The 18886-nt window shown below is 49.3% G+C and overlaps 1 pseudogene; it reads right to left on the reverse strand.

Annotated features, from left to right (window-relative positions):
• Positions 1–8214: 8214 nt before the first annotated feature.
• On the reverse strand, positions 8215–8611 carry LOC137344314 (large ribosomal subunit protein eL31-like; annotated as a pseudogene).
• Between the last annotated feature and the right edge of the window lie 10275 nt (positions 8612–18886).

Raw genomic sequence — 18886 nt, forward strand, 5'->3', positions numbered from 1 at the left:
GTTTTTGTTACCCTGAGATCATTTTGTGCCAACAGCAGCATATTTTACCAGGCACATGGAATGCCTCTTTTTGCTGTAATTGATTTTTTTAACGTGCGTGGACTTGGAACAGTTTTGTTAATGTGCTTTACTTTTCTACATCTTACTCTATTTTCTAATCTTCATAGTCTCCTGAATTAAATTAACAGGACAGAAATTTACATACAAGTCTGAGCACAGAACAGTCTTAGTTCATGCACTTTACTTCATGCATCTTGTATTATTTTCTTCCTTTCATAGTTTCCTGGGCTGCCAAGCCTATGCTCCAGCTGAAAGAAATAACGTGGATAGTTTTACAGTCTGCACTAATTCCACTTTGTGGTCAGTATGTGTGCTGAAGTGGATTTCCTGCTCGCTTTTTCCCATCGGCTAGACCTCGTGTTTGCCCTGAGTGTACTAAGATCGACAGCTTGGAATCTGGGGAGTGGGAACTGAGCACAAACACATGTCAAGACTCTCTAACTGATTCTCCTGTGTTGACCTGGCATGTACTTAGATAGAATTACATACAATGTACAGCTCAGAAACAGGCCATTCAGCCCAACTGGTCGATGCTGCTATTTATGCTCCACTTGAGCCTCCTCCCTCCCTACTTCATCTAACCCTATCAGCATATCCTTCTATTCCTTTCTCCCTCCTGTGTTTATCTAACTTCCCCTTAAATGCATCTATACTATTCACCTCAACTACTCCTTGTGATAGCAAGTTCCACATTCCAACCACTCTCTGGATAAAGAATTTCTCCTGAATTCCCTATTGCATTTGTTAGTGACTATCATATTTATGGCCCCTAGTCCCCCACATGTCTACCCTATCAAACCCTTTCATAATCTTAAAGACCTCTAATGGGTCCCAGCCTGTTCAATCTGTCCTGATAGGTATAACCTTTCAGTTCTGCTATAATCCCAGTAAATCTTTTTTGCACTTTCACCAATGCCTCTATGGGCTCAATATTGCCAGGGCTGCGGGTTCACGGCGGGGGGGCTATTGGGCGCGTGGGTAATGCGCCCGGTGAAATCAGTCTGCCCCGCGCGCGATCGCAGCCTAATTGGATCCACTTACCTGGTCTTCCGGGTTCCCCACTGCTGATCTGCGCGTCGGGCGGGCTGCGCATGCGCAGTAAGGTCTGTCAGCTGGAGGAGCTCTATTTAAAGGGGCAGTCCTCCACTGACTGATGCTGCAAGAAATAGGAAAAATTACAGCATGGAGCAGCCCAGGGGGAAGGCTGCTCCCAGTTTAATGTTGCCTCACTCCAGATATCATTGGATGGGGTGAGGAGGAGGGGGAGGACAGAGATCTTCCCCCCGGCGGGCGGGAGGAAGCGGCCTGCCTCTGCCATCAGGAAGGCCTGGCTCGAGGTGGCAGAGGAGGTCACCTGCACCACCAACATATCGCCCACCTGCATACAATGCAGGAGGCGCTGCAATGCCCTAGGTAGGTCAGCCAAAGTGAGTACACTTACTCATTCCCCTGCACTCCGTCTGCCACATCACCGCCCCCACCCCACATCTCCTTCTGCACTGCCAACACTACTCTGTCACATCACCCCTCACACCCACTCAAACCTCATCCTCATCTGACCTGCACTTACTCACCTCGCCAGTACTCATCCCGCCACTACCACTCAACCCAATCCTCATACAATCTCATGGCTCTATCTCATACTCACCCTCTCATGCATCTCTTTCACGGTCAGCCACTCAACCTTCCACTACCTGTGCTGCAGCCACAGGGCATGCATCACATATGTGGAGTAGGCAGCGTAAGGCAAACGTGTTGTGCGCATGAAGGGGATGCACAAGGGTGTTTGAGGGTTTGTCATGTTTTTTACTTATATTTAATTTCTGACCAACTCACATCACATATTATATTGTCACCACTACTGCCACGTCTTTGCGAATCTTGTCTGGTTTGTGCAATAATGCCCTTTCCTGAGGATCACAATGAAGACCCACACCTGATGCCACCCATTGTGTCACTGCAGAGTGGGTGTAGATGTATTTGCAGGGCTCTTTTGTGTGTGCAGATGACTGAGAAACGTCGGCGATGTCCCCGGTGGCACCCTGGAAGGATGCGGAGGAGAAGTTGTTGAGGGCAGTGGTGACTTTGACAGTGACAGGTAAGAAGATGGTGCTCGGGCCAGCCGGGAGCAGCTCGGCATGAAGGAAGCTGCAGATGTCCACGACTGCATGTTGAGTGACTCTGAGCCTCCGTGTGCACTGCTGCTCAGAGAGGTCCAGGAAGCTGAGCCTCGGTCTGTGGACCCTGTGGCGAGGGTAGTGCCCCCTGCGACGCATCTCTCTCTGCAGTTGCCCTCCTTCCTGCCGTGCAGGTGGATGTGTCACAGCACTGTGTTGTGGAGCTCCACGTGTCAGAGGTGGACGGCGAGGCTGTGATGCTGTTCGCCCTCCGAGGAGGTCATGACTGCAGCTACGGCGGCCCCCATCCGGAAGATGTACATCTGAGGGGGTCCGCAAGGTAGGTACATGTGTCTGGACACCGGGGTAAGTGTGCAAGTTGGTGAATTTGATTGTCAGGAGGAGGGTGGTGGAGGCCAAACTTTGTCCCAAGTGACAGTGTGGCCTCCTGCAATGAGTGAGGGTCTCCCCCACCTCACCTGTCAAATGGACCTTTGCAGCTGCCACATGCTGATAGCTGCAACACATCCATTTCAACTGGGAGTGTTTCCCCCAGTATGGGAAACAGTCCCAGTTGTTTCTAAAATCCCACCCCTCCTGAAATATTCCCTTAATCGGGTCTGATAATGACCTGAAATAGCAAGGCAAATACTCTTAAGTGGCTTTAATTGCCTGCGGGCGTACCACATGTGGGAAACCTGGAAGTGGGCGGGTTGGAGCCGGGCTCCCGACCCGCTCCGAGATTTCCCGATTTTCGGAGCCCCCCCCCGCCAGGAACGCACCCGATTGCGGGTGCTAAAATAGAGACCTATATCTTTCTACAGTATGGAGACCAGAAAAGTGCACAATTTTGAAACGGAACCGGGAAGGGTGCGAGGGGGTCAATTTGAGATCGGGAAACCCATTCGTACGGGTTTCCCGGACATCCTTACGATTTTGACGTAAGGATGTCTTTTATTTTTTTGTCAGTTTCCTATTTGACTGACCGGCTGATCGACTGAGACCAGCCTGTCAGACGGGAGAGCAGCCAGAGGGAGGAGGTCTGCAGGTAAGTCTGCAAGTAAGACTTTGTTTGCCGGGAGGGGGGGTGGGCTAGGGGGCACAGGTGGGCATAGGTGGGCACCGGGGTCACGAGTCATGGGGGATGGGAACAGGGGTCAGTCACGGGGTGGGTGGGATCGGGGTTCATTGCGGGGGTCCGCGATCATTGAGAGGGAGGGTCGGAGAATCGGGGTCAGAGGATCGGGGTTGGGGGATTGGGGGCGGGGGGTCGCGGTCGGGGGATTTGGAGTGGAGGATCGGGGTCGGGGTTAGAGGATCGGGGTCGGGGGATTGGTGGCGGGGGGTCGGGTCGGGGGATTTGGAGTGGAGGATCGGGGTCGGGGTTAGAGGATCGGGGTCGGGGGATTGGTGGCGGGGGGTCGGGTCGGGGGATTTGGAGTGGAGGATCGGGGTCGGGGTTAGAGGATCGGGGTCGGGGGATTGGTGGCGGGGGGTCGGGTCGGGGGATTTGGAGTGGAGGATCGGGGTCGGGGTTAGAGGATCGGGGTCGGGGGATTGGGGGCGGGGGGTCGGGTCGGGGGATTTGGAGTGGAGGATCGGGGTCGGGGTTAGAGGATCGGGGTTGGGGGATTGGGGGCGGGGGGTCGGGTCGGGGGATTTGGAGTGGAGGATCGGGGTCGGGGTTAGAGGATCGGGGTCGGGGGATTGGGGGCGGGGGGTCGGGTCGGGGGATTTGGAGTGGAGGATCGGGGTCGGGGTTAGAGGATCGGGGTTGGGGGATTGGGGGCGGGGGGTCGGGTCGGGGGATTTGGAGTGGAGGATCGGGGTCGGGGTTAGAGGATCGGGTTCAGAGTCGGAGGATCGGGTCGGAGGATCAGGGTCAGAGGGGGAGGATCGGGGTCAGTGATCGGGGGAGTGATCTGCGATCGGGGGTTGGGGTCCGCGATCGGGGTGGAGGGGGTGTCGGTGCAGGTAGGTTTGTTGGGCCTGAGGAAAGCACTCCTGTTCCTCCGGGCCAACAAGCTGTGCCTTTCTAGGCACTTACCTGCAGGCTCGGGCTTTCTTGCCTCCTTTCACAAGGCCCGGGAATCCCTGCCTCCCGGGGTTGAAATTGGGAATTAGTTAAAAATGGAGGCCTGAACCCTCCTTGAAAGGTTTTGAGGCCCAACCGCCTCCGGGAAGTGGATTGGCTGCCCGCCCCTCATCTCGCCCTGGTGAAAACCGGAAATGGGCGGGTTGGAGGCGGGTTTGAAATGATGACAATTTTCAATGCCACCTCCCCACCCCCAACCCACCCGTTTTTTACTTTTAAAAATCGAGCCCCAAGTGTGGTCTAACCAAGGTTCCATTCAAGTTTAACATAACTTCTCTGCTTTTCAATTCTATCCCTCTAGAAATGAACCCCAGTGCTAGGTTTGTCTTTTTTATGGCCTTAATAACCTGCATTGCTACTTTTAGTGATTTGTGTATCTATAACCCCAGATCCCTCTGCTCCTCTACCCCATTTAGACTCTTATTATCCAAGCAGTATGTGGCCCCCTTATTCTTCCTACCAAAATGTAATACCTCACAATTATCTATATTGAAATTCATTTACCAATTACACGCCCATTCTGCAAGTTTATTAATGCCTTCCTGTATTTTGTCGTAGTCCTCCTCGGTATACCCCCCAAATTGGTGTTGTCCACAAATTTTGAAATTGTACTTCCGATTCCTGAGTCCAGATGGTTTATGTAAATGGTGAACAATAATGGTCCCAGCAACGATCCTTGTGGAACAGCACTTCCCACCTTTTGCCATCTAACACACCATTAATATGAGAGACTGGTGCTAAAGCTTTAAAAACTGCATTGATTCATCTTAGAAGTTAAATTTAAACCTACTCCAGATTGGATTTAACAAGATACGTGGATTAGAGGTTTGAAAGCTGCAGAAAGCCAGCTGACCTAATAGAATTGAGTTCCTCCATCTGATCATTGGTTATTTTTAGTTCGCGTGCAATAATCCTTTACTGCTACGTTTAATTCTGTGCCAAAGATGTGCTCCACTGGTAATTATGCTTAAAGCAGCAGTATTGGGCTACCCTGAAGATTCACCAGGTTAAGACTGTGAATAGCTGAGCTGCACAGACCGAGAGTCTCAGATTTTGAGTTAGCTAATCTTACCAGGTGGTAGCAATAGTCACTGATACAATTGCCATCTATGTCAGTTGGGAGTCCCAACAAATATTTAACTTGCCAATTTCACCCTCCCCATTCTCTCTTCAAATCCCTGCTCCCCTATCTCTTTTTTTTAATATGATTTAAGAAGTTTCCACACTCTCGGGAGGGATGATTTTATACAGAGTAAATACTACGGTACAGATTTCACAATAGTTGCAGCTAAATGCGGTGAGGGTCACACACAGTTAGATAATTACATAGCTACACAGTTACTGTATTTAGGGGAGAGTGCTTTGTGACAGGACTGGTGTCATTCTTGGTCACAGAAAACTTGAGCCTTGTCAGGGGGAAATAAAATGCTGCAACAGTTTACTGCACCAAATCGGTCCTTATTGGCAGTGAGGATTTTGCCCCCTCAGCAGGTAGCCCTGGCACAGGTCTGGCAATAGGGCATAGGGGTGGCTGACCTGCAGGAAGGGTGTTTCATCAGCTATATTAAGCCTCACGACCCCTGTTCTTTCTGAAGCCCTGCTCTTAGGAAGCCCTGGTCCCCCTGCTCTTTCTGAAATCCTGCCCCCCCCGCCCTTTACTAAGCCCTGCTCCTCCAGAAGCCTTGCTCCTCCTGAACCCCTGCTCCTCATGCTCCTCCTGAAGAACTGTTCCACTGAAGCCCCTGAAGTTTGAGAACCACTGAATCATATACATCTGGTGAAATTTATTGCAAGGATTACAACTGGTTTGAAGAGGCCTTGATTTAACAGGCTTGAGGGGCTAAATGGCCTACTCTTATACCTATGTTCCTATGAAGGCATGCATGTGAGAGGGCCTGCAGTGTCCCTACCATCATCTTGTTGGCAGCTACATCTATGGCAGTACCGGTACTGTGCTTAGGTTAGGGAATGGAGAATCATCCAGAGCTTCCGCCCCTGATCGCCATGCAGTAACTTCTGGGAATGTGTGTGGTAGATGTTGAGTGAAGGCAGTGAGTTTGCCTGTGATCAAGTAACTTACCTACATTTAGGGCATGATTTTGACCTCAAGCTGGGAAGGGAGCGAGGGGGATGATTTTCAGATGCGAAACCCAGAAGGTACGTTGGGTCGATTGCGGCCTTAATGAGGTCAACAAATTTTACTTCCGGGCTTCGCACCCGGCAGCCAGCCTGATTGACAAGTAGCAGGCCGCAGCCAGGGATTGGAGGGAGGGACAGAGCGATCGTGGGCCAGGGAGGAGATCGGATGGGCCAGGGAGATCATCAGATGGGCTGGGGAGGAGATCAGAGGATGCTAGAGGTAGGCTGAAGAGTCAGAGGTAGGTGGGGTCCCCCATTCTGGGGGTGGGGGTTGGGCAGCCGATCGTGGGGGTTCTGTCGGCCAGATGAGTTTGTTGGGCCTGGATGAGGTACTCCTGCTTCTCCGGCCCACAAGCAGTGCAATAAAAACACTCACCTCATGGATCCAGCCCTTCCCGCCTGCTTTCACTGACTTGAATCAGAAGCGAAGGGAAACCAGAACAGATAAGGCTAAATTCATTTAAGTTTTCCAATACACAAAGAATTTAAGTCCCTCAAGTATTTCAATGAGGTACATTGCGGCTTTAAGTGGGGGTGGGATTTCCTGGTGTCAGCTGTCCACGCGCAGACAAGCCTGCCTGCGTTAAACCCAGGAGTGGGCGAGTTGGAGCCGAGATGCGGTCCCGCTCCAAAAAGGTGTCATTTTAACCTCCCACCCGCCCCCAACCCACCCATTGTTTAGGTTAAAATTACGCCCTTACTGTCTAAGCTCATAAATGAAGAATAGCCACTCGAGCAAGCTGCTGGGAAGTGTTGATGCATTTAGGACAGGAGGCTGCAAAATAGGCGAGGTAAAGATGTAATATTACTGTTGGAAATAATGTACTACAGTACCAGCGATGATGGTGGGCAGTGACAGAAACACACATCCAGATGCTGCTGTGCCACCAAGTGGTTGTTGGTAGAACTGCAAAGAAATTGCCTCTCTGCGGGCAGAGGGCTGAGCTGGTGTGTTGCTTTACCAGTGCTTTATTTTATTTCAGTACCTTAATATTACGGCTGAGATTGGAAGTTGTAGTGCAGGGCTTCAGAACTGTGCAACTCCTTGCTTCCCTCAGTCTTCCTTTCCTTTTACAATCTACAAGCTTTTAAAACTCACACTTACCCATCACCTAATTTCTACTCCTTAATTTACCTCATGATCTGACTAATACTTCTCAACCTTAGTGGTATCTGCATTGAATCTTGACTGTTCACGGTTTCTCAATTTAAAAAAAAGTTCTATTCAACCTAATGCCAGAAGGTGCTTGAGACTGACAGAGGATAGAAAGCCCTACAGTTTTAACTCTCTTTCTTCCTGGAAGGTATTTCTCGTAGGCATGGGTGAGGTTTGGATCTTGCAGTGCAGGCAATTGTGTATGTGAGCGAGCACAAGTCCCAGCATATACCAAGGCAGGTGGTATTAGTGCCGCAATATCTGATTCTACTGAGCACATGGGAACAACACCACCTGCAGATTCCCCTCCAAGTCACACATCATCCCAACTTGGAAATATATCGCCATTCCTTCATCGTCGCTGGGTCAAAATCCTGGAACTCCCTTCCTAACAGCACTGTGGGAGAACCTTCACCACACGGACCGCAGCGGTTCAAGAAGGCGGCTCACCACCACCTTCTCAAGGGCAATTAGGGATGGGCAATAAATGCTGGCCTTGCCAGCGACGCCCACATCCCATGAACAAATGAAAAAAACTTCTACATCATCACTCTTGTTTCCACCTCTGCCTTTGTCTGTCTATCCTGGTGATTTCAACAGTCAGGTGCGATTCAATGCTCTGTTCATTTTTTTTTGATTTTTGAAGTTTATTTTAACAAAACATTTCCGCTTTCATCAACATTGACTGTCTGCAGACCTCTGTAGGATGTGGCAGGAACATGGGTTACCAAAGTGTAGAGCTTGTGAGGAGAGTCCTCATCCTCATTGCGTTTTCTGGATTAACGCACATGAATGGGATATGGGACACTCCTTACACCTTTAGCCCAAATAGCCTTGTTCAGCCGAGTATCAATGTGGACATCAGGAGTACCCGTCTCCTTCACTGCAAATTTATGCATCTCCTCAAGAGCCCAAGGAGCACATCTCTCCAAAGCCAAACCAGGGGTACGCTTATGCACATTTATAGTATATTCCCTCGAAACCTCCTCGTTGATGGCAGAAAAGGCCCTTCTATTACTCTCCACCCTTCTTAACAGGAGACATCCTGCAGGGAAAATCTCACCCATAAACTGCTAATCAGTATATAATCGCATCAATCAGACCACGGCGAAAGTTTACATACGTAGTGATTTCATGTCCTGTTTTCAAATAGTTGGAACAAGTAGCGTTTATTATTAAGTTCAGCTGGTAACGAACTAGAAAACACTTCAGAGCTCATAAAACGTCCTCTTAATTGCCCAGCCATTTTAATTAACTACTGTACCTCCATAAACTTGAGTTCATCCAAAACCCTGCTGCCCATAACCTAACTCGCACCAAGTCCCATTCTCCCACCACCCTTGTGCTCGCTGACCTACATTGGTTCCTGGTCCGGGAACACCTCGATTTTAAAATTCTCATCCTTGTTTTCAAATACCTCCATGGCCTCACCCCTCCCTATCTCTGTAACCTCTTCCAGCTCTACAACCCTCCTAGATCTCTGCGCTCCTCCAATTCTTGCCTCTTGTGCATCCCCGATTTTAATTGCTCCAACGATGGTGGCCATGCCTTCAGCTCCCAAGGCCCTAAGCTTTGGAATTCCCTCCCTAAACCTCTCTGTCTCTCTCTCCTCCTTTAAGACACTTCTTAAAACCTACCTCTTTGACCCACCTGTCCTAATACCTTTTTTGGTTCGATGTCAAATTTTGTTTGCAAACACTCCTGTGAAGCTCCTTGGGATGTTTTACTACGTTAAAGGTGCTATATAAATGCAAGTAGTTGTTGTTGTAGTACCAGCAGCTGTCTTATCATAAAGAAAGGCTGGCATTTATATAGCACCTTTCAAGAACTCAGGATGTCCCAAAACATGTCACAGCCAATGAAGTACAGTCACTGTTGTAATGTAGGAAATGCAGCAACCAATTTGCACAGCAAGGTCAGCAATGAGATAAATGATCAGATAATCTGTTTTTTTAGTGATGTTGGTTGAGGGATAAATATTGAACAGGATACCAGGAGAATTCCCCTGCTCTTCTTCAAATAGTACCATGGGATGTTGTGGGTCCACCTGAGAGAGCAGACAGGGGCTCAATTTAACATCTCATCCGAAAGACGGCACCTCTGACAGTGCAGCATTCCTTCAGTACTGCACTGGAGTGTTAGCCTAGATTATGGGCTCAAGTCTCTGGAGTGGAACTTGAACCCACGACCTTCTGACTCCGAGGCAAGAGTGATACCACTGAGCCATGGCTGACACTTGTGCAGGCTAATGGAGGGCAGAGGACCTGGTGACTAGCGATGTCTGTATTCCTCTAATGTAAGAGCACGTTCCAGCTGGCACAGAATGGATATCTGCATCCTATTGGTCTGGGCTGGACTTGAAACCAATGGTGAAAGGACGGTGTGATTGCAGCACCTAGATTCCCCCCCCCCCCCGAGAGTTGCATACTGTTACCCAACAGGGAGTGCAAGGATCTCTCGGGATCAGAGCCAGTTGAAGGGGGAGCTCTGAACAAGCTCAGCATTAACTGACCTTGCTGACCGTTCTTCTTCAAACAGTTTGCCGATTGTCTTCGGTCAGAATCAATTAATCCCAGACAACCAGTTTAGCTGTCACACTGCTTGTAAATTTAGCTTGTTGACGTTGTGTAAGATGCTGTGTAAGATGCTGTTTCCTGCAGTGTGTGATGTATTTGGAGCTAGCCAGTTGAGCTGATGCCTCAGTACGTCAAACCAAGAAGTGTCAGTGGCATGCCTCGCCTTTCTGACTCATGTTTCTTACAATATGTTTCATAGGCTTTATTTAGCTGCTAGCCCGTTACATCCGTCCCACACTATACACAGTTCTGTGTGTTGCAGGGTAACAATATAACACAGCATGTTGCCCCCTCATTGTTGTTTTATGTGAGTTGTGGATCATGCATTTATTTATCGCCGTAATATATCAGTGATGAAAGGAGAATTTTTGGACCCGTTACACTTTTGTAACCAGTTAAAATGGATCCTGGTCTCAATTTTGAAATGGGAGATTGTCTTCATAGAATCTTACAGCACAGAAGGAGGCCATTCGGTCCAATGTACCTGTGCTGGCTCTTTGAAAGAGCAATCCGATTAGTGCCACTCACCTGCTCTTTCCCCATAGCCGTGCAAATTTCTCCTTTACAAGTATTTATCCAATTCCTTTTTGAAAGTTACTCTGAATCTGCTTCCACCGCCCTTTCAGGCCGTGCATTCCAGATCATAACAACTCACTGCGTTAAAAAAAATTCTCCTCAATTCCCCTCTGGTTCTTTGACCAATTATCTTAAATCTGTGTCCTCTGGTTACCGACCCTCCTCATTTACTCTATCAAAACCCTTCATAATTTTGAACATCTCTGCTAAATCTCCCATTAACCTTCTCTGCTGTAAGGAGAACAACCCAATCTTGACGGGTCTGTCACAGCAGCTTGCTCATCCTTTAATCTGGTGTGTAATTAAGAAGATGGGAACTGATTTTAACCCTAACCGCCCAATGGAAACGGCCAGGTGGGCAGTTAAAATCGTCCAGATCTCTTGCCCGCCCTGAAGCCACCGGGAGCTGACCTGCCACCATTTTAAGTCGATGTGCTAACCAGGTGGCAAGAATACCCATCCAAATCTGAGGATTCCTCTTTAGTATACGCACATCAGGTCCTGATTACATCATTGGGACCCAGCTGCAATCCTTACCAGGAGTTCTCAGTGGGAAGCAGCATTGAGTTCCTCCCCAGGCCAACCTCGTGAGGGATTGGATTGGGGCCAGAAGAGGCCCCAGAAGGTAAGTTTAATTCTTTTTTTATTTCCTTGTGGGCCAGGAGCTATCTGATTCGATTTCCAGGTGGATCTGTAAATGGGCGAGCAGCAAGCCAGCTTGTTTTGGACAGGATGCGGCTTAGATATGCGAATTGGGTCCTCTGCAATGCCCTTCACTGAACCATTGCCTCCTGAAGCAGAGATCTTCTGATGCATTTGTCGAGGGAGCTGTGTTACCTGTAGACTCTGGTGGAAGGTACCTCCTGGTTGGTCTTTTCCTTTCGTGCAGTCTTATTCTGCGTGCCTCCCTCATTCCCTCTTTCTCCCGCTGCTGTTGTGCCTACATTATAAGCCCATAATAAATGCACAAGGTAAGAGTGCCATGACAGAAGGTTAGGGAAAATAAAGATATCCCTGACTGAAACTGCTGATTAGCAGAATTCTTTTTAGCAGGATAGCACTAAGAAAATGGGGTAGATTTTAGTTTGGGCCCATTAAAGCCCAGACGCAGCACGGGCCCGAAACCGAGAGGCCCGAGGATCAAAGGGAATCGGTCCTTGGACCTCATTAGCTTATTTGGTGCGAGCTGCTGGCGCTGGTCGAGCCTCTACAGACAGCTTGCCCGATCAATCCTATCAATGTCGGATCACCTGCCTCACCAACAGCGGCCCTCGGGTAAGTTCTGGAGGGGGGGGGATGGAGTGGACTACGGAGGTGGGGGATGGCGGGGGTGGTGGGGGGAGCACTTCTACTCCTGACTCCACAAAAACGGTTTGTTTAAGAAGAGAAAAGAATGAACTTGCCGCTGGGGCCACTAAAGAATCCTGACTCATTTCTGGACAGGGTCCTTCAACAGTCATTAGGCCCCTAATATGTAAAGGGCCTAAAGCCTGTTTTATGCATTCGCCTAAAAAAAGGCCCCACGAATTTAGCAAATTGGGCGTCAGCTACCCCACCGCTAACTTGGTATGGTTTGCCCCAATTTTACGCCCAAACAACAGGCGCAACGCATGCCAATCTCTACCCCAATGTATCTGATTGCTCCAGTCAAAGCTGAGTTATCAGACAAAGTTCAAGGGCAGTCAGAGGCTGTGAAATCATCCATCCCCTGCAAGTTATGCAGGTAACTCATGTCTGCTTTCATACAGTTAAGTCATCTACCGTGCTGGCTTAAATGATGTAATTGTTGACAGATCATTAATCTGTCATTTGCATACCTTTGCCACTTGGGGAGGGCCCCTGACCTTCAAAGGCACCATCATCTTGGGGCGACCCTTTGACCAGAAACTTCACGAGAACATCCATATCCACAAGCAATCGACTGCAAGAGCGGGATAGAGGCTGGGTACACTGTGATAGTTGCCTCACCCCCTGACCCCTCCTGAGAGAGGCTGTAGAGGAAGGAACAAACGTAGAAACCTGACGCAGAATGTCCATTCACACTGGAAAGTCAGATACCTAATCACCCCATGACATCTAGCTGCCTGCAGAGGGCACTATGGGAATAGGAACAAAACCAGACAACGCTGAGAACGCTCAGCAGGACTGGCAGGGAACAGAGGAGTTAACCTTATAGCTGTGGACCTTCATCAGAACGGGAGATTATTACAGATGAACAGCATTTATAAAGGAACAGAACAAAGTGAGGGGCATGGGGAAAAAACACACACACGCGAGATCGTCCAGAGCGTCTTTCACGACTTCAGGACGTCTCAAAGTGCTTTACAGCCAATTAAATACTTTTGAAATATATTTACTGTTGTAATGCAGGGAAACGCGGCAACCAATTTGCACACAGCAAGCTTCCACAAACTGCCGTCCTTACCCGGTCTGGCCTATATGTGACTCCAGACCCACAGCAATGTGGTTGATTCTTAATTACCCTCTGAAATGGCCTAGCAAGCCACTCAGTTGTAAAATCTCGCTACGAAAAGTCATAATAAGAATAAAACCGGACGGACCACCCGGCATCGGACCACTAGGCACCGGACACGACAACGGCAAAACACCAAGCCCAGTCAACCCTGCAAGGTCCTCCTTACTAACATCTGGGGACTTGTGCCAAAATTGGGAGAGCTGTCCCACAGACTAGTCAAGCAACAGCCTGACATAGCCATACTTACAGAATCATATCTTTCAGCCAACTTCCCAGACTCTTCCATCACCATCCCTGGGTATGTCCTGTCCCACCGGCAGGACAGACCCACCAGAGGTGGCGGTACAGTGATATACAGTCAGGAGGGAGTGGCCCTGGGAGTCCTCAACATTGACTCTGGACCCCATGCAATCTCATGGCATCAGGTCAAACATGGGCAAGGAAACCTCCTGCTGATTACCACCTACCGTCCTCCCTCAGCTGATGAATCAGTCCTCCTCCATGTTGAACACCACTTGGAGGAAGCACTGAGGGTAGCAAGGGCACAAAATGTACTCTGGGTGGGGGACTTCAATGTCCATCACCAAGAGTGGCTCGGTAGCACCAGTACTGACCGAGCTGGCCGAGTCCTGAAGGACATAGCTGCCAGACTGGGCCTGCGACAGGTGTTGAGCGAACCAACACGAGGGAAAAACTTACTTGACCTCGTCCTCACCAATCTACCTGTCGCAAATGCATCTGTCCATGACAGTATTGGTAGGAGTGACCACCGCACAGTCCTCGTGGAGATGAAGTCCCGTCTTCGCACTGAGGACACCAACCAACGTGTTGTGTGGCACTATCACCGTGCTAAATGGGATAGATTCAGAATGGATCTAGCAGCTCAAAACTGGGCATCCATGAGGCGCTGTGGGCCATCAGCAGCAGCAGAATTGTATTCCAGCACAATCTGTAACCTCATGGCCCGGCATATTCCTCACTCTACCATTACCAACAAGCCAGGGGATCAACCCTGGTTCAATGAGGAGTGTCGAAGAGCATGCCAGGAGCAGCACCAGGCGTACCTAAAAATGAGATGCCAACCTGGTGAAGCGACAACTCAGGACTACATGCATGCTAAACAGCGGAAGCAACATGCTATAGACAGAGCTAAGCGATTCCACAACCAACGAATCAGATCAAAGCTCTGCAGTCCTGCCACATACAGTCGTGAATGGTGGTGGACGATTAAACAACTAACGGGAGGAGGAGGCTCTGCAAACATCCCCATTCTCAATGATGGCGGAGTCCAGCACGTGAGTGCAAAAGACAAGGCTGAAGCGTTTGCAACCATCTTCAGCCAGAAGTGCCGAGTGGATGATCCATCTCAGCCTCATCCCGATATCTCCACCATCACGGAAGCCAGTCCTCGGCCAATTCGATTCACTCCACGTGATATCAAGAAATGGCTGAGTGCACTGGATACAGCAAAGGCTATGGGCCCCGACAACATCCCAGCTGTAGTGCTGAAGACTTGTGCTCCAGAACTAGCTGCGCCTCTAGCCAAGCTGTTCCAGTACAGCGACAACACTGGCATCTACCCGACAATGTGGAAAATTGCCCAGGTATGTCCTGTCCACAAAAAGCAGGACAAATCCAATCCGGCCAATTACCGCCCCATCAGTCTACTCTCAATCATCAGCAAAGTGATGGAAGGTGTCGTCGACAGTGCTATCAAGCGGCACTTACTCACCAATAACCTGCTCACCGATGCTCAGTTTGGGTTCCGCCAGGACCACTCGGCTCCAGACCTCATTACAGCCTTGGTCCAAACATGGACAAAAGAGCTGAATTCCAGAGGTGAGGTGAGAGTGACTGCCCTTGACATCAAGGCAGCATTTGACCGAGTGTGGCACCAAGGAGCCCCAGTAAAATTGAAGTCAATGGGAATCAGGGGGAAAACTCTCCAGTGGCTGGAGTCATACCTAGCACAAAGGAAGATGGTAGTGGTTGTTGGAGGCCAATCATCTCAGCCCCAGGGCATTGCTGCAGGAGTTCCTCAGGACAGTGTCCTCGGCCCAACCATCTTCAGCTGCTTCATCAATGACCTTCCCTCCATCATAAGGTCAGAAATGGGGATGTTCGCTGATGACTGCACAGTGTTCAGTTCCATTCGCAACCCCTCACATAATGAAGCAGTCCGAGCCTGCATGCAGCAAGACCTGGACAACATCCAGGCTTGGGCTCATAAGTGGCAAGTAACATTCGCGCCAGATAAGTGCCAGGCAATGACCATCTCCAACAAGAGAGAGTCTAACCACCTCCCCTTGACATTCAACGGCATTACCATCGCCGAATCCCCCACCATCAACATCCTGGGGGTCACCATTGACCAGAAACTTAACTGGACCAGCCATATAAATACTGTGGCTACGAGAGCAGGTCAGAGGCTGGGTATTCTGCGGCGAGTGACTCACCTCCTGACTCCCCAAAGCCTTTCCACCATCTACAAGGCACAAGTCAGGAGTGTGATGGAATACTCTCCACTTGCCTGGATGAGTGCAGCTCCAACAACACTCAAGAAGCTCGACACCATCCAAGATAAAGCAGCCCGCTTGATTGGCACCCCATCCACCACCCTAAACATTCACTCCCTTCACCACCGGCGCACTGTGGCTGCAGTGTGCACCATCCACAGGATGCACTGCAGCAACTCGCCAAGGCTTCTTCGACAGCACCTCCCAAACCCGCGACCTCTACCACCTAGAAGGACGAGAGCAGCAGGCGCATGGGAACAACACCACCTGCACGTTCCCCTCCAAGTCACACACCATCCCGACTTGGAAATATATCGCCGTTCCTTCATTGTCGCTGGGTCAAAATCCAGGAACTCCCTTCCTAACAGCACTGTGGGAGAACCGTCACCACACGGACTGCAGCGGTTCAAGAAGACGGCTCACCACCACCTTCTCGAGGGCAATTAGGGATGGGCAATAAATGCTGGCCTCGCCAGCGACGCCCACATCCCGTGAACGAATAAAAAAAAAAAGTGACCCGATGATCTGTTTTTCGTGATGTTGGTTGAGGGATAAATATTGACCAGGAAGACATCAGGGAGAACTCCCCAGCTCTTCTTCGAAATAGTGCCATGGGATCTTTTACATCCACCCGAGAGGGCAGACAGGGCCTCGGTTTAACATCTCAACCAAAAGGTGACACTTCCGACAGTGCAGCACTTCCTCAGTACTGCACTGGAACATCAGCCGAGATTATGGGCTCAAGTCTCTGGGGTGGGACTTGAAGCCACAACCTTCTGACCCAGAGGTGAGAGTGCTACCATTGAGCCACAGTTGACACAAGAAGGAATAGAATGACTGTAAAGAGCTTGAATGAAAAACAGGAGATGGTTAACTGACCGATGATATTATCAGGTTCCCTCTGTGTCCCCTTTTCTCTGCAGGAAGTGAGTGGAGTTAAAGGAGAAGTTGCTTCAGGTGAGAACAAGTTCCGCCAGGGGGAAGAGGGTGGTGGCAGATGGGGACTGGTTGGGCCGCTATAAGAGGAAGTAAAGATGATGGTTGGAACGAGAAAACTGGAATTTGTTTAAGTGGCAGCGCATCAGAAGAGTCACGAACGTACGTAGGTAATGACTGGACAAGTGAACTTAGGGCCTAGACAGCTAAAAGAGGCTGCCAATGGTGGGGCCAAGGAACTGGAGGTTGTGCAAGAGGTCGGAGTTGAAGGAACGCAAAGTTCTTGGAGGATTCTAAGAGGAGGGGTGGGGACGATTAGGGACCATAAAGGAGATCTACTCATGGAGGCAAAGGGGATAGCCGAGGTACTAAATGAGTACTTTGCATCTGTCTTTACCAAGGATGAAGATGCTGCCAGAGTTTCAGTAAAGGAAGATACAGTTAAGGTACTGGCCCCACCATTGGCAGCCTCTTTTAGCTGTCTAGGCCCTAAGTTCACTTGTCCAGTCATTACCTACGTACGTTCGTGACTCTTCTGGCGCGCTGCCACTTAAACAAATTCCAGTTTTCTCGTCCCAACCATCATCTTTACTTCCTCTTATAGCGGCCCAACCAGTCCCCACCCTCTTCCCCCTGGCGGAACTTGTGCTCACCTGAAGCAACTTCTCCTTTAACTCCACTGTACACCTCCCTTCAGTCCGAAAAACAACCGTTCACCACCACTCTCTGTTTCCTGTCACTTAACCAATTCAGTATCCATGTTGCTACTGCCCCCTTTATTCCTTGGGCCTCAATCTTGATGATAAGCCTACCATGCGGCACTTTATCAAACGCCTTTTGAAAGTTCATATACACATTGCCCTCATCTACCCTCTCTTATCAAAAAACTCGATCAGGTTAGTTGAACACAATTTGCTTTTAACAAATCCGTGCTGGCTTTCCCTAATCAATTCACCCTCGTCCAAGTGACCGTTAATTCTGTCCCAGATTATCAATTCTAAAAGTTTCCGCACCACCGAGGTTAAACTGACTGGCCTGTAGTTGCTGGGTTTATCCTTACACCCTTTTTTGAACAAGGGTGTAATATTTGCAATTCTCCACTCCTCTGGTACCACCCCCGTATCCACAGATGTTTGGAAGATTATGGCCAGTACCTCTGCAATTTCCACCCTTACTTCCCTCAGCAACCTAAGATGCATCCCATCCGGACCGGGTGATTTATCTACTTTAAGTACAGCCAGTCTTTCTAGTACCTCCTCTTTATCAATTTTTCGCCCATCCAGTACCTTAACTGTATCTTCCTTTACTGAAACTCTGGCAGCATCTTCATCCAGGGGTCGGTGCTGGGACCACTGCTTTTCTTCATTTATATTAATGACTTGGACTTGGGTGTACAGGGCACAATTTCAAAATTTGCAGATGACACAAAACTTGGAAGTGCAGTGAACAGTGGGGAGGATAGTGATGGACTTCAAGAGAATATAGACAGGCTGGTGGCATTGGTGGACATGCGGCATTTGAAATTTAACGCAGAAAAATGCGAAGTGATACATTTCAGTAGGAACAACGAGGAGAGACAACATAAACTAGAGGGCACAACTCTAAAAAGGGTACAGGAACAGATCTGGGGTATATGTGCACAAATCGTTGAAGGTGGCACGGCAGGTTGAGAAAGCAGTTAAAAAAGCATACGGGATCCTGGGCTTTATAAATAGAGGCACAGAGTACAAAAATATGCAAGTCACGATGAACCTTTATAAAACACTGGTTCGGCCACAACTGGAGTACTGTGTCCAGTTCTGGGCACCGCACCTTAGGAAAGATGTGAAGGCCTTAGACGGGGTGCAGAAGAGATTTACTGGAATGATTCCAGGGATGAAGGACTGTATTTACTTGGATAGACTGGAGAAGTTGGGGTTGTTCTCCTTGGAACAGAGATGGTTGCGAGGAGATTTGATAGAGGTATTCAAAATCATGAAGGGTCTAAGCAGAGTAGATAGAGAGAAACTGTTCTGGTTGGCAGAAGGGTCAAGAACCAGAGGCTATAGATTTAAGGTGATTGGCAAAAGAACCAAAGGTGACATGAGGAAAAACTTTTTTACACAGCGAGTGGTTAGGATCTGGAATGCACTGCCCAAGGGGGTGGTGGAGGCAGATTCAATCATGGCCTTCAAAAGAGAACTGGATAAGTACTTGAAAGGAAAAAATTTGCAGGGCTACAGGGATAGGGCAGGGGAGT

Source organism: Heptranchias perlo, chromosome 27 (genome assembly GCF_035084215.1).
Source record: "Heptranchias perlo isolate sHepPer1 chromosome 27, sHepPer1.hap1, whole genome shotgun sequence".
NCBI classification, from domain to species: Eukaryota; Metazoa; Chordata; class Chondrichthyes; order Hexanchiformes; family Hexanchidae; genus Heptranchias; species Heptranchias perlo.